The sequence below is a fragment of the Cynoglossus semilaevis genome, chromosome 6 (genome assembly GCF_000523025.1).
Source record: "Cynoglossus semilaevis isolate Cse_v1.0 chromosome 6, Cse_v1.0, whole genome shotgun sequence".
In the NCBI taxonomy this organism is placed as follows: Eukaryota; Metazoa; Chordata; class Actinopteri; order Pleuronectiformes; family Cynoglossidae; genus Cynoglossus; species Cynoglossus semilaevis.
In genome coordinates this window covers 8165217-8186980 of record NC_024312.1, presented here as the reverse complement: position 1 = coordinate 8186980, position 21764 = coordinate 8165217, and the positions used below count along the sequence as shown (strand labels likewise).

General features: G+C 39.0%; 1 long non-coding RNA gene across 2 annotated transcripts in view; it reads left to right on the top strand.

The window, feature by feature from the left end:
- The window catches only part of LOC112487115 (uncharacterized), a 63858-nt gene extending 53349 nt beyond the window's left edge, over window positions 1–10509 (top strand). Inside the window, exons 2-3 of one of the 2 annotated variants that reach the window (XR_003049901.1) lie at window positions 586–697; window positions 3448–10509. This is a non-coding gene — a long non-coding RNA (uncharacterized LOC112487115). Of the gene's footprint in view, window positions 1–585; window positions 698–808; window positions 858–3447 lie in introns of those variants that run through there. The other variant, XR_003049902.1, reaches the window with a different exon arrangement.
- Window positions 10510–21764: the final 11255 nt, after the last annotated feature.

Below are 21764 nucleotides of genomic sequence, written 5' to 3'. Positions count from 1 at the left end.
ACTTCTAATGATGAATTTATTTCTAAAGGCCAAACAATAGAGTCAGCAGCTGCTATTTTCAGCCTTGAGAAAATTCTGCTTGTTCATCTGAGTTTTTGTATCATGAGCAGTGCGTTCTTAAAGACAAAACCTCACACAATGGAGGGAAATGCACACTTAAATTTTTTTGTGTGCAATTTTAACTGCAAGTATAATGATGTGAATCAAAACATCATTTATTTTGGCAGTGAAGAACCACTTTCTGCTTCTCTCTTCATCATGGGCGTCATGGCAGCGAGGATTCCACTGCACCATTCTGTGGGTGGCACTAATGAGGGAAAATATTTTTCTCTTTCGCTTTAAGGTAATCAAGGAGGGATGAACCAAAACCAATACTGGTGTTGGCATCAGACCTGATGTTGGTGGAGTTACTGAAGTAGGTCAACAATGTCAGGAGTTTAAATGTGTTTTAGAATCATAAATTTTCTATTATTTCTAATGGCAGAGGCTGCAGTGGCCCCCAGCTCAGTTTGAGACCCCTTGTCTTTTTTATATAGCTGGACAGGTGTTAAATAAAGTCTTTGTTCTTATTACTTTTTTTTTCAGTGAATACACAATACTCCGTCTGTCTGGCGGGGTGGAGGATCTAATCCCACATCCCTCGTTTCTTCCGCTCCCAGAGAAGCCTGGTGCACCAACCTGAGTCCCTGGCAAACAAGTAAGTAACATTCCCTCCTGTCGACTTCACGGCTGACTGACTGCTTCTCACAGTTTAATTTTGTAACCTAATAAATAATGAAAGCTTGATTTTTTTTTTTTTTTTGCTCAGTGTTGCTAGGACACCTTGTATGAGCGCTGGCAGACACCCCCCCCCCCACATCCGCTGCACCGTGCTCAGGTTACAGGCAGGTGTTGACTCAAACTTGTACCTGTTATTTTAAAAAAAAAACATTTGTTTGTGCTCAGTTTAGATTCCCTGAATCACAGCCAACTACAGAGCAGCGGCCGTGATTTCATAACACGGAGTCAAACATCACAGTCAACTTTAAGTGGTGCATTTGGAAAATAAACCCAAACCTGAGAGTTAGGCTTAGAAAAATACAGCATCAGGGTTATGCACTAATTTAATGTGTGGAAAGGGCACATCAGAGTGGACGCTAAATTATCTCTGGCAGAGAGAAAATGTTTGGCCATTTTCCCGACACTGGGCTGAATAATTCTAAACGAGGGTAGAAATCAGTTCAGCGATAGAATAAATTACTGGGTGAGTCATTAGATATTTGTTCCAGCCGTTCCATCCTGCTCTTATTAATGTTGCTCGGTAAACGTGTAAATGCAAACAAGCCAGTGGCTGCACGGAGGACGTGCTGGGTGAGTGTGCAGGCGTGGTCCAGTCTGTATCTTCATCAGCACTCTCATCTAACAAGATGAATTTGTTTCCCCTTCGTGCCTTTTCTCTGCTCACATCTTGATGCTTTAATTCCCACTGGTGTTTGTTCACTCATATCTGGTTGATAGAACTTTCGCTTCGTATAAGAGTGAGATCAGCAGCAACTGCACTTTGGACCTGACAGAGCTGGATAACACAGGTACATAAGTGGACTGGATTAAATTAAGATATTTAGGATTTATGGAGTAAAGACCTTTTAAATCCACCAGTAACAACATTTCAATTCTGGGCGTCCAGCAAACTCCTAATGGCTGACTCTGGTTTAAATGAGTTGAAGCAGAGATCTGCTTAGTTTCCAACATCGCCGTTATATCTAAACGCTCATCATTTGTATGCCACAAAGAAATAATAATAATGATTTAAAATGGCCATTACAGTGTATAAACAACAGCCTTTATTTTTATTTTACTAGAAGGGGATTAAAGATGTTCTCTTCTTTGGACTTCTACATAGTAAATCTTCACTTAAAGTTCTCATTTTATAACCTTTACATTCCAAATATCAAAAATATTTCTTCTACCCTGGTAATAATACATAAAAAACCCCAGTACTTTGTAGTGTTTCCCACACTTACATCTTTTCACCCTGTCAAATTTTTTTTTTTTTTTGGTCTGTAATTCTCTGTGATTGATGTGATCCTAAAACAGCTGTCAAATCTTTCTATTGTAGACCATGGAGAGCTTTCTGCTTCATATCCTATTGGTGTCAGCTTAAGCCAACGGCAATGTGATGTGTTAAAAAAGCCCTGGGATTCATTACCAATTCTTCCTTCCAGAGGAGGATTAAATATTCTTTAAATATGGCACAGGGTAAAAAACAGTTCACTTCCATTGCTTTTCATCTGATTGTCAATCTGCATGACATGCCTGTAGATATCACACATCTGTGGAGGCCACGGTGCATTGGAGAGTTTGAATTGTGAATCATTGTCTGCAACCTAAAATATACTTAATGTCCAAGGAGACACTTGAGTTGAGTGACAGTTAATCACAATTAATTGTGATTAATCAAGATTGAAGTTATTCATGATTCATTTTGATTAAGGGATGAATTAATCAACAAAGACAACTTTGATTTCTCTGTACATTGCTGGAACAGCCAGGACAAATAAGAGCAAGTCAACTCCACTGCCTCAACTGACCCCGTCCTACATCATAGACATCCAACATTACAGACCCGCTCCTGCATAGTCTGTCTGTCTGTGTGACTGATTCTGTTGTTGCGTGCCCCCTCCTCGTCCTCCTCTGCACTGCCTCCACCCGTCGTTCTCTTTTCACAAGGGCAAAACTCTGAGTTCCTGTAAGTAATGAGCGTAACTGCATATAGTGATGGGTGTAAACGTATTAGCTGTATATAGATTTAGCTGTAGCTTTACTGCTCATATCAAAACAAAACAATCCAAGCTGGGCGTCAGTCCACGGACTCTCCAATCTATAAAGAAATTAAATCTTCCCTCTTCTTAAACTCTTTATCCATAAAAACAAAACAGCAAAAAATGAAAAAATGAAATGAAAAATGAAAAAAATAAAAAAAACACTTCACTTCGGATAAATTAGTGGAGGAAAACCCATACAGACCCATACAAAAGATATATATATATATATATATATATATATATATATATATATGTCATGCGATTATTCATGATTAATCAAGCAAATCATTTTAATTAAATATTTGAATCTTCACCAAGTATATTAGCAGTGACCGGTGATCTTTAATGTTATTAAAAGATGTCTTTTCATCGGGTCAGTACAGCTGTAACTCCATGGCTAAAATATGATATTGTTAGTGATTCTTCTTGATTCCGTCACATCAGCAGATTTATGCTTTGTCACACACACTTTCCTGTTAGGGTCCAGATTCTTTGTCACAGAACTGCAGTTTTACGACCAGGTATCCTGCTCTTTTTTTTTTTTTTTTTTTTTTGGATGTTGATTTAATGGCAGCAGAGGATATTGATGGGCTGTACCCAGAGTATATGTCAGAATTAATTTAGTTCATGTCTCCTCCCGCAGACGAGGTATGGAGTTATTACCTACTCATCACCGACTGCCCCTGCACCACTCCACCCGCCCCGCCTCACATCTCTGCTGTGGCAGACAGGGTGGGAACAAAGGGGAGGAGAAAAACATCTCAATACAAAGATGCTTTCACATCACAGCTCTGCTAAAAGCAGTTTGCACCATGACGCCAGAGAGACTGAAATGTACGGTATTAAGTGTGTCAGCTGAGTGCCCGACACGAGCCAATGAATTTCTGATGGGGATATTTTCTCCACAGAGACTGGCGCGATGCTTCCTCTTTTAGCTTTAACATCTGCAGCATAACTGGCCCTTTACTTTCAACGTCTGGGGCCCAATATAGAGACAGGTTGTTCCATCCTGTCTTTGAGATTTCAAGGTCATTAGTTTAACCCTAGTGGTGAATGAAGGTATTTCTGTATGGAGATGTAATGTTATGAGTTTTAGTTAAAAAAATGCAGATTTGAATTATGTTGATTGGACACATTCAGTGTCTTCTTTGTCTTTCTTTGACGCCCTGCGATTGTCGAACAAGACTGGCCAATGAGCAGCTCAGAGCTGACCTCAATCGTATTAAACTAAAACATGTTCAGTCTGATCTCAGGCGTCTCCAACTGCTTTGATATTATTTATTATTAAGATGTTTTACATTTTATTTGATGAGATTTTTCTGCTATTTTATTTTTTCCGAAAATTAAAAGCACATTTGAAAAGGAGTAAGTCCTTGGACGAGGTAAAGAAAAAATGTGAAGAATTCCTTCTCTACATGGGGATTCTCTGACGGTGACACCATTTGCTGAAGTGTGAAGACTGAAATAGAAGAAACCAAGAGAAACATCTTTGTTGTTTTTTTCTTTCATAATGATTTTTTTTAATTTGTAGAACTTTTTAGAACTCTTGGCTCCCACCCATAAGGAACCTGCAGTGGCTCCTGACATGATGGTAACAGTCTCTGTTTTCATCCTGCAACGTCTCATGGAACGTTGCCTCCATCTGACACAACATCAGGTCTGTTGTTCAGCCTAATGTGACTGAAAGCCATTAAACTGCCCAATGTACCAGGTCACAGTTGTCCATCATGCTGTAGAGGAAGAGGAAGGAGAGAATTGGAAAGTGACTGGGACTGTTCAGGATGACTTAGTCGCCCCCGCCGCTGCCCCGCCCTGATGAAATGGCACAGATTATGTGGAATTAAGACACAGGAACCTTGGCCCTCACGATGACCTCATATTGTTTCTGGGGCCAACGTAAGGCTGCATCAGCCCCAGGCCTCTCACCAGGGACAATGATCCTGTCGGGGGAGTACACACAGCAAACATTGATATGCCAAGTTTTGCCTGCCTATAAAAACTGCAGTAAAAAATTAATGGATGTTTTGAAAGTCCACTGGGCGACTGACACAGCAGGATTTCTCATGGCGCTGATGGCCAGCCCAGCTATGACAGATGAGTTGACATCTTTGTGAGTGAAGGAGACAGCAGGACCAAAAGGGCTGAATTCAGCCCTAAAATAAATAAACTCAAAAAGTAATTTTATTATATTTAGTGTTATTTTCAGGGAGAACGGATTAGAAAGTGTAAAAACCCAGGGTCAGTATTGGACGTTTGGACTCCTGCAGTGAAGATAATTACTGGGAAAAATGTTCACTTTCTTTTAAATAATTTCAAAGACAACATGTTCCTAATAGAGTTTCAGCTCCACACGCTCTGTAGGTCTGCACTGAAGATGCCAAAGTGATGATGGTGCATTAAAAGATGAGACTTATTATGCGTAGATAAATCAGGTCAGAACGGCACCGTTAAATTTACCCAGCTATGAAAAATCTGAGTAGTTGTGTATTAGTAATCTGTAATTAAAGTGAAATGTAAAACCAGTTAGGGACGGCTCATTAGAGATGATACACATGTGAAGCCTCAGCTAAAGTCTGGTTCAAAGGTTCAGTGACGTCAGCCTCAGTAACTGACTTGTTTTTTTTTCCTTAGAAAAAAAGTCATGTGTAATTTGGAGCTGTCCAAAAAACACTTTGTAAGTGATTAATTCGATTTAACTTTTTAACTGTCTTCCATCGTCCATCCACATATTATTGCTCTAAAACTCTTTTTTTTTTTCAGTTTTCGTTTTATAAAGCACCCTGGTGTCAGACCAACCTCAGTTTTACCAGCCACTGTCAAGATGTACAGTAATGAGTACTACTTTGAATTATAGTTTTGTAAATTTTTACTTGATATTTTTCTATATTAATAATTCCATCATTTGGATAAAACATCATTACAGATAGGTGCACAACACATACGTCTACCTGCTGTTTTTTGTCGTTCTTTTGTAGCAAATTGGAGATAAAAACAATTTAAATATATAAGAGTTTAAATTGAATCCTGCAGGAATATAATCAAGACTAATCATGATTAATTTTGATTAATTGCCAGCTACCCTGTGATTAGTCTGATTAACAATTTCAGTTGTTTGATAGTTCCTGGTTTAATGTCTTGAACTGTGTCTAATAGTTTAGGTTTGAATTTCACCCAGTGTGGGATCAATAAAGTTCAATCTAATCCGAGTTTGATCTAATCTAATCTAATCTGTTTACATGCGTTTCCGCGTTTATATTTGAGTGTCCCTCCTCTAAAAGACGTCCCTTCTCATCCCAATGATGAAATGTTAAAATATTGTAAATACTCTTCCATCCAGTTTGTCTCTCATTCATATGAGAAATCCAAATCTCACGCCGACTTAGTTCTAACATGTAAAGGACATCTGCTTATTTGTAATACTCAGGGCACTTCTGCGACCAGCCATGCTGGAAGGACGAGAGTGGGGCAATAAAATGCGCTGACATTTTGCCCCCCCCCCCCCCCCTTTGCACCACAACTCGCCAATCATCCTGCTCTCACCTCCATGCTCACAATGAAGAGGGAAATGGAGCGTTAAACACAGTGAAGCCTCTCATTCTATAAAACAGCACCATGAAGGAGAGGAGATATCGCTGGTAAAAATGGCAGAAATGACTATGTGTCATTAACAGACAATGTGCCTCTGGTTTTCCGACCGTGGGCTCCACAACCGCACACTCTGACCAAATTTGCAGCAAATCACTCTGTACGGCAGACGAAAAATAAAATCAACAGCCCACTGTCAGAGGTTACACTCCAACAAAACTGCCCTGCAGACTGCGCTGCTGGTGAACCGACTCACAAATTCAATGGTGGAACAAGGGGCCTCTCCATATCCAGGAAACACAACAAATTAAGTCTGTAGCAAAGGTCAATATTTTGGGAGGAATCTGAATTAGCAGTTTAGCAAGTTGCAGGGCTTTAGATTGGGTATAACAGGTGCGTAGACCAAAAAGACCAGCAAGAAAAAGCAAAAGAGAAGGAGGATATTAGCACAGACTATAGACTGTATAATATATATACAGTATATATATTTTTTTTTCCATGGCTGGATATTGATTTTATTTAACAGGAATTTTTTTTTTTTCAATTGTGGTTCAGTTGTTGTTCAAACCCATGAAAAATACATATGGGTGCTGGAGAATAAAGAGAGGAAGAGGAAGGTTTGACGCGGTGTCTGCTGCTGCCAGACGTTTGCACATGAGCTCGGGTGTTTGTTGTGCAGAAATAGTGTCAAGGTCTATTGATTTAGCAGCTACTCCTGGCATAATCAGAGCCCATCCCAGAGGCAGCACTTCCACTGCTCCACTGCACTCCAATCATATTTGCACTTGATCACTTCCCAAAGAGGTTGTCACCTCAGTGTTTTGTGACACTTAAACCCAATACATGTTCACCCCCCCCAACTTATAATAAAATAAGCCTGACCTTCCCCCAGCACACCGCCGTGCTGCCGGAATGAAATGTATGGGTAAGCGCTAGTTAATGTCATTTTATATTGTTAACTCACTGAGGAGCACGGAGCGGAGCAGACCTGGGTTAGTGGAGAGGCAGAATACCACAGCAGCCTGGCAGTTTTATGGACAAGTTTTATAGAACTCTGAAGCTTAATCAAGGAAGGCAAATCATTCAGCAACAAAAATCTTAATATCCTGAAAAGAGACAAGCTGCCATGTGCAGAGACAGGCCTGTAAATAACCAGCGCCTTGTTTGTTCCCACTGTATATTGCACTGCATGGATATTAGAGTCCACGGAGGGAAGCAGAGTGAGCCTGGACGACAAATCATTATCACCACATCATACAAAAGACACCAGCCAACGGCCATTGTCTGAGAGGAATTATCCTGTGACTGCAATTATTTCACACAAAACAAATTCTCACAAAGAGACACAAACAGTTGTTAAACTTCCTAAAACTGAAATAGAAGCTAAGTTGCTAATAAAAGCTAACTGAATCTTTATATATGTGGGGAAAAAATATTTGTGTGTATTTATATATTTACATACTTTCTCTAATCTGTAGTCCAAGGTTTCATGTTTTTATTTTCGTTCATCATGTTATTTAACAGTGGCTCAGTAGCATGTGGTGCCTTCCTGTGGCCATAAATGATATAGAGTATATTAATGATATAAAAGTCATTACAATTTAAGTCAAAGGACAAGCCAAACCACTAAAAAAAAAAAAAAGACTTGTGCTTTTTAAAAAAGCCCGTAAGTTTTAACAGTTTCATAGAGATAGTATCAAACGTTCTGGAATTTTTTTTTTTTTTTTTACCACAATTATTCAACACACTGGATGCATTGATTTTGTTGCTCTATTCAGCAGAGTGCACTCATAAAAACTTGTCATCTGGCGTGATGTAAAATTTACCTTGGTATGGGAGGCTGTGAAAACAAGATTTGTTAGGTGTTAGCTCCAGCTGTCTGAAGTGTTCAGCATCAGTAACCCTCCACCAATGAAAAACTCCACAGAGACACAGTCGTATCTCCTGCTGTCTATCCAGCTGCCCCAGAATGAGATTATTTACCTTATGCTTGTCTCAGTCGATCCTCTAAACTTGCCTTTTTGTAATCCATTTGTCACGTTCTGTTCTGCCCCGTCTGCAGAGTCTCGGGGCATAAGAATAGGTTAAAAAAAATCCTTGAACATTTTTCAAAGTTTTCATCATTGAATTACATGAAAAAGGGCTGTAACTGTCTCAAAATTTTACACCGATGCGGTTGCGATTGGTTAATGGTTTCTGTTGATGTACAGTTTATTTTCCCTCACGAAGAGACTGGCTCTAAAAACAAACCGTAACACTGCAGTGGAAGACACTGCGGTGAAATAGAGCATGTCACGTACAGGCTCGACCCTGGAAGAGTAATTGATTGATAGATGATCGGATGGTTGGACGACAGACAGCATTCCACCAGAGATGGGCAGGGATGGAGACATACCAGGTAAACTGTGTACAAATGGCCAGTCCAGCCATCTCACCTCTTCCTGTCAACCTGCATCTGGCTGGTGGGGAGAGTGATGGATGACAGCTGTCAGTCTGCTCCACCTCGCCCCCTCCACCCCTGATGTCACTTCTTCCACTGTAACATTCCATCTCCTTCTTCTGGCAGGTTTGACAGAGTTGAGCCACAACGAACGTCCGGCTCGGCGGCTCGGCTGCCCCGACATTCTCTCAAAATTCCTTCACCTGAACTAAAAATAAGGGCTACCAATCAGAATGTGAAAATGTTCAGAGGGAGGTGTCGTCAGGACTGTGGGACGCACATGCCTCTCACTGAATCAAACATGATTGGAATGACACGAGGTAACAAGTCAGACAGGCGGTGACGGTTGAACCTGAAGTGATGAAACACGCCCACAGCAGGGGCGCTGTTTCCAAGTGTTACCAATATGATAATGGCTGTGCTGTCTACAAAAAGGCACCGTGACAATCATCCTCTGACATTAATGATTAATGAACTACTCCAAGTCAGATTACACACTTCAGGATCTACAGTAAAAAGAAGGAGCTTTAGTTTAACCAGCAGAAAAGGAGGAGGAAGAACAAAGCTGCACCGAGGGAGAGCGATGCTGTGGCTACTGTGAGAAACCGCAGAAGAAATATGGCACTTTTCAAAACACAGTACTGTAATTCAATGTCACCAAGTACAGTTCGCAGAGGGGAAAAACAGAACCATTCGTTTTAACGTAAACATGTTTGTCTGAATTGACCTTGAACAGTAGTTTCTGGACAAAAAAGACATTTTTTTTTAATACAAAACCTCCAGCCGTGCGTTAAGAACATGCTTTAAAGTGAGACACTGATGTTTGTGTTTAAACCAGTCAGGAGCAGTATACCTGCGTCATTTAAGGGACTTTAACTTTGTTCTTTGTTTTTGCTCCTGACCTGCTGATCGTCCATCAGCAGCTGGCTACCTCAGGAATGAGTTTTAGTCTACAACAAAAATTGGAGAAAGTGGACCAAAAGTGGTGAGAATTCTAGTTCGTAACCCTTCTAGTCCCAAAATCCCACATTAGGCGAGGAAGTGTCCTAGTTTTTGGCATTAATATCATTATTGTTCTTCTTGTTACTTGTTTCTCCTATGAGATCTGGCAACACGGCTACTAACTTGTAGTCTGATGTTGTACTTGAGCATGACGAAGGGGGACTTACATCTGAGTGAACCCACCCTGGGTCTGGGTTGTTGAAGATCACGTACAGCTGCTTTCTGCTCAGTGTTATGGGAGAAGCCGGACATGGCCCTGGGCCTGTGCCTTTGTCTGCTGCTGCTCTCAACTTCATGCCACTTGTCAGCGCTGTCAGACTCTGGCTTACTGGCTTATCTCTGGACCTGAGGGTCCTTGTACTAGTAGAAGACCTATATTTTTCCTTAGGTGAGGTTTTGACAGCTGCTAGGACTGACATGATCTGTACCAAGAAACAAGCGATGGGAAATAAATGTCTGTACAAATAATAAATAACAGGTACGTGGCTGTGGCATCGTCAACGTTTTACATGAATTACTGAACTGGACAAAAACAAAGACGAGGACACAATGTCTTCATTTTGCCGATCAGTGAAATCTAGGTAAACTACCTCATCATCGTGCCTCCTGCTGATCAAACATGGTAACTGTTTATACACCTTTCGACAATCAGAAGGTAAATTCTCTGCATTTTCAAAATAAAACTAGGTCTTTCAAAATAAAATGAAGACACATGTTTCATTGCACTTGTAATATAATTTGAATATGGTGCTGGTGAACACTGAAGAAAGAAACTGCAGCCATGTATTCTGCTTTTATGTTGGAAGAACTATAAATGCCTGTACCAAAGGGGAACACATTTGTCATTGCGACTAAAAGGACTGAGTCGCCTAACAAACTGTAAATGTTGCGATGTCATTGTGCACTAGAGGCTAATCTTCTGTGACCTTGTGGAGAATAATCTGGGTCAGTTAATTAGATGTATCTTTTTTAAAACTGTCTTTTACAGAGTGTTTATTCCCAGTAGGAAACAAGACGCGTCCTTTCTTTCTAACAATGTTAAAATTTTGTTAGTTTGATTCATGACACTTGGCTCTTTACCATCTGTTTTTCTCTCCACATGAGCTGTGTGTATAATGACATACACACAACTCCTTCAGCTGCCAACACAACACTGGCCCTGAGCCATTTTTAATCTTTTAAAGGCTTCATAGAAACTCGTGTACACATACTGCGGAGCCGGAATTTAATTTTTTTTACTTTGTACCAAAACTGCTCTGAAGCTCGACAGGAACATGTGAATCAATATATGACAGTGTCAGTACAGTGACGCTGAGGCGTTTTGGTCATAACTGCAATGCTTCAGTGAACTTGATGATTCATGAAAGCGATGATTGATGACGATCCATAAAATATCTCCATACAGTCATCCAAACACACCGCCACGGGGACTGCACTGCATCGTGATTAATCTACCGCAGTACCAGTAACTCACCACCTTCCAACGGTGTGAAGACGAGTTCATTACGCAGGCATTTATTTGTTTCCTTGACATGAAGGTAACCCCACATGGATTCCATAAGTAAAACTTCAAAACAAAGGCAGTTATTATGAACTTTCATGGTTTCATGGATAAACTGCCCCAACGTTTCTCAGTTCATTTTCTACTTCAGTTGTTTATGTTTTCACTACATTCATTTGAGCTCATCTTACTTAATATCAAACACCTGATCAAACTGACCTCATTTCTCCTAAAATGGGGAAATTCATAGCATGAGTCTTTGCAATGCACACATGCAGCCATTGGAGGCGCCACGGAACACACATAAATAGACTGTTGGTTAAATAATAAATAAAAGAACTTCAGTTTTAGTTTAACTCCCATGTTGGTGTCAATTGTAAATAACAATAGAGTTATATTATGTAAATCTGTCTAGTTTTATCGTTTTTAGCATTCGTTCTTTAATTTTACATAACTTATTTATTCTTATATTGGAAGCAACTGAACCTTGACTTGTAATTCCCATAGGAACATTGCTGTATGCTGAATGAAATTAATAAGGAATCCTACTGTTTACTGTATCAGACAGTACAAAACCTTTGTTTATTAGCGAGCTGATATATTTTTCCATGCATTTTCTTTTCTTTTTTTTTTTTTCGCTGGATTAACAGAAGACTGAATAGAGAAACTTAAACTCAGACAGATTTCAGAGCGGTACTGAAGAGCTCACAGGAATGTGGAGACATCTTCACATTACTCCACTACTTAAATCACTTCACTGGCTCCCCATTCAGCAGAGAATTCACTTTAAAACCCTCCTATTAGTTCTTAAAGTACTACATGCTTCAGCTCCTCAGTACATTTGTGATCTGCTCACTGTTTCTTCTCCTAACAGACTTCTGAATTTCTATACCAACTGACTGGCAGCCATAGCCAGAAAAGGAAAGGAATGATTTTTGTGGGTTTGTGATTTGATTTATTTACAGTAAATACTGTTTTGTTTTGTTTTTGGGGGGGGGGTGGTGGGTTGTAATGAGCTATGAGTGCACTTATTGTTTGTGTCATTTTTATGATAGGTATTTGTCATTTGGCTTTATGTGCTATTTTTATTGCTGAGCCACTGGGCTGCATGCTGTGTTATGCAGATGTATTATTTTATGCCTGTGTTTGAAGGAAAACGCAGCGAGTTTTGTTGAAGGTTTTATGGATTGATTATGGGCCACATGGTGGGAAAAAGTGGTTGTAATGCCTTACACTAAGATGCTCACTGGTCTGATTTGCTGTCTTACTGTACTGAGTTTGGATCTTCTCCCTGTGTCTGCCTGGGGCCAAAAACCTGCAGACATGCGCTGAGGTCAGGGGTCTGACAGGACGGGGCGGTAAAGATGTGGCACTTACTTGTTAACAACAAAACAACAAGAGACGATTGAGTTTTAAACAAACCTGATTGAAAAGGTGTTAAAAGACGCTTTTCCACAGATTTTGATCAAGTTCTGTTGTTTTGGGTTTTATTCCCCAGAACATGTGAAAAAAGCGCAGTTCTGGTTATGAGACAATTTAAAGAAGCAGGTTGTGATTTTCTGAAAATAAAGGATTCCTCCATGCCTCAGGGTCCACTGGCAGCAGTAGAGGATTTGAAGAGAAGTATTTATTCAAATGTATCAAATTACAACTTTTTGACTTCCTCCTTATCTTAAAACAAACAGGGGTTCTTCTTATTATATGGAGCATATATTTAATTGTTTTTACCAGAGTGGTCTTGTGATTTCCTTGTAATTCTGAGCTGCTGATAGTTGTTATCTGTGGTTACAGGAGCCAAGGCTTCTGGAAACAGATCAACATCTCGGCAAGAAAGATGCACTTCCTGTATCATTGTCAGCAGTTTCCCATCTGTGGGTTACTGAACACCAACCACACAACAGCCCGGGGCCCAGAAGGAGGTTGTGTGAGGACAGGACTATTGCATGTCAGGTGATCAGAAGCTCTTGGCAGGCTGTCTGCTAAAATCAATACAAAAGAAGACGACTTTGAAATAGGGCAAAAGACCTACAGTTCTTCCTGTTTTGACTCCAGTCTGGGATCAGTCTGATGGGTTTGTGTGCAGAGCAGTTTCACAAACACAAGTCACTAATGCATAAAAACACCCTGCCGGTAATCCGTCCCATAGATTTGCCCCTTTCATAGCACCCTCCCTCACAGATCTCATGTGATTGGACATAAAGCTTTCCCTCTTTACACCTTGTTATTTACACTGGGTAATTCCATTTGTTCTCTGGAGGCAGGACCACAGAATGGTTTGTTTGTGTGTGTGTCGTTGAAGTTTAACTCATGTTGTCGGAGTGTGTGTTTCTGCAGTCACGTTCTGTGCTTTCCGTCTTCTCTGTGGAGCCAAACAACAAGTTCCCATAATGCAAATCATTAAATGTAAAGGTCAGTGCATACATTACAGGCTAAAGTCAGAATTTGTTGCATTCTAATAAATGGTCAGTAGTCACGCAAGTAGTAAATAGGGTTAGTGTGTGTGTGTGTGTGTTCTCTTACTTGTGGAGACATTTCTTTGTGGTAAAAATTATTTTTTTTTTTTTGTATAGACACTTTGAACTTATGGGGACATTTTTCAGGTCTGAGAAACAGGACATTGTTAGGTTCAAGATTCAGTCAGGATTAGACGTTAGACCAGGCGTGGGCAAACTGTTTGACTCATGGCCCACAATTGTCCTAAAATTTAACAGGGTGGCCGGGTCAGAAGCAGATAGATGAAGCGTTAGTGTAAACTAAGATAAGGCTAAAATGCTAAAGTGCTTTTATAATTGTCTAAACCATATATTGGGAAAAACGTCGGTAATGCTGGAAAAGGCAGAAGTATAATGATATAATATCATTTGGAAAAGTTTGGCGGGCCACATCTGGCCCCCGGGCCTTAGTTTGCCCATGTCTGAGTTAAACTAAGAATTAATTTAGCTGTTCATTTTTAGTGTTTAAGGTTAAAGTCAGTGGTCAGGGAATGGGCATTATGTATACGTAAAGTCCTCGTAACTCATAACAACCAGACTCTGTGTGTGTGTGTGTGTGTGTTGTTCTGTCAGCTGAAGAAAACGCAGCGATGCAGTTTATTTATAGCCTCAAAATGTCTGTCCTTGTCTGACAGTAAATACTGTAAAATTATTCTTACAAATGAGACCTTCAAAAAAAAGTGTTGTTCCAGTCTCTGTTTATTTGTTACGCAACAGACACACAATAAATAGTCCACCCCCCCTCGCTCTCCTTTTTATATATACAGTATATCCACAGCTAACCTGTGAAATAATCAGATTAAAAATCATTTCCACAGCCCTTGTTCGACTACTTTATATTCCCCGTGCGTGAATGTTTACTGCTGTAGTGAAGCAATTTTCAGGAGATGGACTTTGAATTATTCAGACAGAACATTTTGACTACATTATTATAATTCTGCCATTCCTGGCTACAAACTAAACAAATTGTTCCAGATGTGCAGGAGGGCCGTTTCTTGATAAGACTAATCCTATAGAGTGATAATGAACTATAATCTTCAGCTTAGCCTGCGGAAAAATGGGACCAAAAAATAAAACTATTTCAGTCTGAACCCTGGAGGTCTTTCTGAAAACATGCATGAATAAAACAACAGTAAATTTTATGCTCAAACGCTGTCAATGTGACCACCGCTGTTTCAGACTGATGATTAAACAGAACCACGAAGCATTTGACAAAATCTTTGTTTTTTCACCAAATCTGCTAAAAATGTCTTTGTTCAGAATGGATTTGGACACAGGGTGTCACGTTACAGCGTCCCTCTTGTTTCTGGCAGTAAGAGAATTCTCTCTAATACAAAGCTTTTTCTTGAGTGAGAGCAACACACAAGCTAAAAGTCAGTATTATCCCCTCTTAAGCCCTTGTCAACTTGAGACAAGAAATACTCCATCAACCTTCAGGGAACTCTAATACTCCCAGTATTGAATAAAAGCCTGATTTAAGTGTCCATCACTGGCCTACTCTGTGACACCTCCCTTGATCTTTTCTCCCAGACACCATCTTCCTCCCTGGTTCATCCTCCTGACATGGGCGCCAAGTAGAAGGAGACATTCTGGGGTCTGTTTTTTTTTGTTTTTGTTTTTTTGTTTTGTTTTGTTTTTGTTTTTTTTGGTAGAATTCCATTGAAATATTCATTTCTGAGGCCACTTTTCAAACCTTCCATTTCCTCTGCAGTCCAGAGTCCGACTCTGAGATATTACAGACTCTGAGATATTACATTTTCACACATGATGAAAGGTAGAAGGAGACATTCTGGGGTCTGTTTTTTTTTGTTTTTGTTTTTTTGTTTTGTTTTGTTTTTGTTTTTTTTGGTAGAATTCCATTGAAATATTCATTCATTCATTCACTTTTCAAACCTTCCATTTCCTCTGCAGTCCAGAGTCCGACTCTGAGATATTACAGACTCTGAGATATTACATTTTCACACATGATGAAAGCAGCTGAATTACAGAACAGTGTGTACGAGTGACCCAAACGTATGTACTGTGTTATGGCACCACGTTCACAGACATGTGCCTAATGTTTACATCTGATTTACACCACGTTGTAGACACAACCAGGCCATCACTGCTTCTGTGCAGCCAGGGTTGAATAAAGATGTGAAGCTTCTTCCACCATACCATAATATAAAACTTTATATACTTTATATAAAAACAAAACCCTGACACTTTATTATCAGCAGATGTCACAATAAAAACCTTAGGAATATTTGAAAATGTCTTCATAGAATTTTTCACTCAGATCAATTGCTTTTATACATCTATATATACACATATATGTATACAAACACGTGGACTGAATGACGTGCAAAAGAGAGAGATTTCTTCACGACAGGCAACAGAAACAAAGAAAAATAGGAAGCAATCGACATGAATCCACAGCTACCATGTGATAATCCCTAGTGTAGCAGATATCACGCCTGTCTTACACTTCTACCTTACATGCAGAAGGTCCAGGGTTCAATTCCCTACGTTCTTAATGTCAGTGTGTTTATATAAACGTGCCAAAATTTAGGAAAATGAAAAAAATGCTTTTTGTGTCTTTCATACAAATTGATAAACTTTATAATAAACACAACTATGCAGCAAATGAAAACGTGAAATACACATAAATATAATTTCCTCTTTATGCATTTTTTAACATGGGTTCACCCAGGTGTAAACGTGTTCTGAGAGGGCGTTCATGCTTGTCTTATTGTCGAATAAAAAATGTAAGACTTCCAGTCATTTGATGTGCTTTTAATAATCACAATTCTCTGATCCTCCATATTTTATTAGCTGAGGTTTCCGAGCGTGCCTGTATCATGGTGGCAGTCATTCCAAATCTGAATTGTTCAGCAGTAGAACAGGTTTATCTGGAGGCAGACCAGGACATACAGTACAGGGAGCTCGGCAGACGCCACGTGAATGGTCCCCGACAGGGTTGTCAGTTTCTTCTTTCTCAAAAAGTAAAGGTCTCTCTTGTGTAAAAGTTGTGCGACGGCTGTGGAGGTTTCCCATCAGGAGCTGAGCAGTAAAGCTGAACACAGTACAGTCACTGATCTCACCATGTTTTCCTACCAGGAATCTTAAAAGTTCTTTTTGATTGTTATGAAATAATTATAAAAAAATCATAAGATTTTATGTTGAATTAATAATAATCAAACTCTTAGCAGTGATAGTCCTACCAAATAAAAAGATACTGACATTGTAACTTTGAAGGAATACAATAGTTGTGTCACAGCCAAAATACAACACAGAAGGTTGACTTTACCACATTTACCACTGTTAATTATTGAGATTGAATAATAAAAAAGCATTCACAGAACCTACAAGTCAAGTTCATTTCCTTCAGTCAACAGATGTAACAGCTTAATATTCTGTTTTGGACCCAGATCCAATCAGTGTGTCTCTTAACTTCATCCAGTAATTGTCTCAAAACCAAAAGATTTCAATTACCAAAAAAAAAGGTCTCTAGTGTATATAACTAACATGGCCTTGTCAAAAGAAGACACAACATTTACATTTAGAGACACTTGAAAACCCTGACCTGTGGTCAAACCCCTGGGTTGTGGACACTAGGACCCAGAGACAGTTGAGGTGAGGTCACCTGGGTGATTAAGGTGCTGAGAAAACAGCTGTGGTTTTTTCCCTGCTTTGTCACCAGTCCAGTGCTGACGACATCTTGGTGAGTCACATTTCATATTCTTTAAACATAGAGAGCTGAAATCTTTCTCTGTTTCCCCCCCTGTTATCTAGAAGGTAGAAGCAACTATATGCGAGGTATAAAGAAATATATATATATTTTCTCTGTCTGTCCTTAAATGGACATATTTGCATTTCCTGTCACTTGTTTTGTGCTGTGGGGAAATGCTGCTGGCCTCACTGTGGACTTTCTGAACAGAGTGTGTCTGTGTGTGTGATTGTGTTGGGTGTTGAGGTGACGATGAAAGGTGGTTTTGTTGATTTTAAGCACTTCCTTTCACATTCATTCAACTCCCACATCAAAACAAAATGGGAAAAATGGTGGAGAATTTAGATTACACTGTATATACAATACATATATACAATATACTGTATGTATATAAATACATATAAATATGTAAACAAATATATATTTATATATGTATATATAGAATAGCCTTTTGTCACTGTAACATGGGGTACAATGAAATTGAATATATGTATGTACGTGTATATGTATATATATGAATATATATACATATACATATGTACATACATACTGTACTGTATGTACATACATATAAATACAGTATATAAACAAATATATATTTATATATGTATATGTGTGTGTGTATATATACAAAAATATTCAGCAGATCCAGACCCGTCAGCCACCTTTTTTGTGTGTTAGGTTTTATTCTATCAAAGCGGTTACTAGATTGTGTGTGTCGTGTGCAGGGCCAGGCCTGTCACACCAAAGCAGTGGATTGTTTACTCAAGGACAAAGAGACACTGATGGGATTCCATCCAGCGACCAAACAATACAAACATGTGATCAGAACCTACCAGTAGTGAAGGCTGATGTGACTTTGCTGCTTCGAGGTCTGTCCGCAGCGTTGATTTGAAGGAGAGAGATGACAGTGGACGTGACATTGATCAGACAAAGACAAGGATTCCACAAATATTCAGTTTGGATTGGTTTGAGTTTCAGACCGGTGAAAAATTTCCTAGACCATGAATTATTTTTCTTACTTTGACTATTTGCTGCTAAGTTGTCTTTTATAATCAAATTTGAACTTTTTGAAGTTGACATCCCAGTTGTTCAGAAAATTTAAATGTCATATTTTTTTTTTCTTTTTGTCACGTTGCTGAGCAAATCTGCGGAGTTTTTAAAAAGGCATCCATGAACCACCCTACTGTGGCGTTCATTAGCTGCTGCTTGTTGCTAAGTGGGTCATTCGGTCGTTCGGTCATCAGCCCATCTCCTGGTACACAGGAGGTAAAACTGTCCAACAGCATCAGTTTGCTGAACTGGATGAGTGAACGTACCAAGTTTGTCAGGAAGATTCAGGAGAATTCTTTGTTGGAGTAGTTCAGTATGTACAGTATAAAGACGTCTCTCTGTCCTTTATTTTATGGCTGTAGGTTGTTGCCGGGCAGGACACACTTTGACTTATTTTTGTGATCTGGGACCAGTGGCAGACTCCCTGGTATTTGATGTGGTGATGTCAGCGCTCTGGTCAGAAGTTGCATCATCGTATCCCTGTCTGTCTGAACTGCATCTTCAAAGACGTATTAGTCAGCACTTTATAAGCTTTAAATGCTGATCAATGTCTCCAGCATTAACCAGTGTGATTATGAATTTATATGGTAATCATCTCAGTGGCCTCTAATGGCTGCCGAGCCCAGGATCAACGGCACAAACACTGTATCCAAGTTCATCTGTCCCAGGATCAACGGCACAAACACTGTATGAATGTAAGTTCATCTGCCCCAGACCTGACAGAGTGAAGGTTTGTTTTACTGATGATCATTGTAAATTAAGTAGATTTTTTTTTAATATGAATATACAAACAATATACAAACAACATAACACAGCCTGACTACTATTGTATTGACACTACTATGTTTATTTAGTTTTTTTTTTTTTTAAAGTGACTTGTTTAATCACTGTCTAGCTGTGGATTTACATGGTTAATTATTATAAATGTTTCAATTATAATTTTGAAATGATAATTTATTTATTGTGATCTTAGTAATTAATCAAGATAAATCAACATTCCTAAATATGTTTTTATTGTTGTTGTTGTTGTTTGCTTGTTTTTGCCTGTTTTTAACCCAAAGTTAAACTGCATTCAGATGGTATTTTAAGCTGAATCTGCTTCAGTGAATCAAAAACATTTTCCCTGAAGTTTGTGCGAATAATAACGTGTTAGAGCAGTGATAATTGGATGGAGGTGATGGAATAATTGGATGTACAGTGTGTTATTCTGCGAAAAAGTGTGTTGTTCTGACGACCCAACTGTGAATATCTGCAGTACTCCAATGCTTTTTTTTATGATTTATTATACAACATACTCAAGTGTAGGCACTGACCATAAAAATCACAGACTTCCACTCTGTGACCACCAGCGTCATTAAAAAAATGCCTGAATTGAAACTCCATACAATACCCATGGAAAAATTTGACATCCAATCACAACTTCCATTTAACCAAGAATAACAACTGAATCAATATGTTGTTCATCCTGTCATCATATTTTTTTATTGTAGGATGTTGTAGAGTCGTGGCTCCGGGGGCCGCCTACGCGGTTTCAATAGGTTTTTATATATGGGAGAATACATTTATTGCGGGTTTTTATGTCGCTGATATTGCACTCACTGTCATTGACTAACCATTCATTATTAAGAACAAATAAGAAAAGCTCACATATGAGCCCCGCAGGTCAGTGTAAAGTGCATCAGTGCAGGGATTATGGTGTTAATCGATACTGTTCATGAAGGAGTGGCAGCGGACAGACCATAATGTATACACCGGAATCAACAGCTCTGCAGAAAACAGCATGTGTGGGAGTTTTCTAATGAGCCCAAGGTACGACTGCCAACGTCTGACAGGAGAAATAATTCAGGTGTTTGTTTTCAAACACTTTAGAATATGAAAAGATGTTTTAAAGACCATATGTGTATTTGATTTTCTGTAGTCATGGCAACCATTTAAATTTGACGATGAGTTCGACGATGTTTGTTTGAATATGGAGGTGTTCTCAATGTTGTCTATCAAACAGTGAGCCGGGTTCGTGTGTGTGTGTGTGTGTGTGTGTGGTCATCATCTACTCACACACTCCTTTGACCTTGGTCGTCCTTCCTGGAGTGTCTGACTGATTTGCATCTATTTGACTAGTGACTTTTTAAATGCAGTGGAATTGAAGTTTGGTTTAATGTTTGTGAAAATAATCAATGTGTAGTATTAAATAGAAATAAATCTGCAATCTGTTTTGTTGTAGCCTGGCTAAACTGTTCGCCTACACCACAACTGTCGTAGCTAATGATACAGTAGCTCTGGTGTCCAAACGCCCAGTGACATGTTTTGCCTTAAGGTAAAACTGTTGACTTGAACCGTCAGGTTTGTTTTTAAAGTTTTTGTCCAACATGCGACTTCTTCTTCTTCTTCCAGTAATTCAATGTTTCCTCTTTTGCTTTTTAAAATACTTTTTCAAGTTGTTTAAATTTATTTTTAGAAATGAACAAAAATAAATGATTTTGGAGTCGGTATTACAATAAAACTAAAAACTAATTTTATTTTATTTTTATTTTTTAATGATTGAAAAAAGTAGGTACTGTTTCCTGTTTGTTGTGTAGAGGAATCTGTGGAGGAACATGAAAAATAAATCAGGTTTAATAAAATAAAATAAATAATTCAGATGTAAAATTTTTAGCATTGCATTCTGGGTATTACAGTTTTTTCACTCAGTGGCAGAGATGAATTAAAGGTTTATCTGGACACTAAACAGACTGTAGGTATGAGTGTACTGTCAGGTCGTGGTTGTTTGTCTCTGTGTAGTACCTGACTGTAACTGGGAGTAACTTCATCTCCAGCTGAAACTCTGTGGAGGATGAATGAATGAATGAATGAATGAATGAACACAGGCCATATTTTCTGAGTCTGATTTTTTTTTTTAGATAAGATTTCCCTTTTTGTCTTTGTTTCTGAGGAGCTGTATATTTGGAGCAGGTTGTTGTTGTTTTCTGACTAGAGTCGTACTTTGTGTCTAGAGAGCAGCTCTGGGTTTTCATTTGTTCTCTCTCTCTGTGTGTGTCTTTGAGCATTGAGGAAAGAAGTGCCATCGCTTCACTGATTACCGTCTGACTCACAACAAACTGCTGGCACGGAGGTGCTGGAGGTGTAAGTTAGAGTCAGGTATTATAATGTCTTGTTAGGTCTTTAAATAACACTTTTGAGT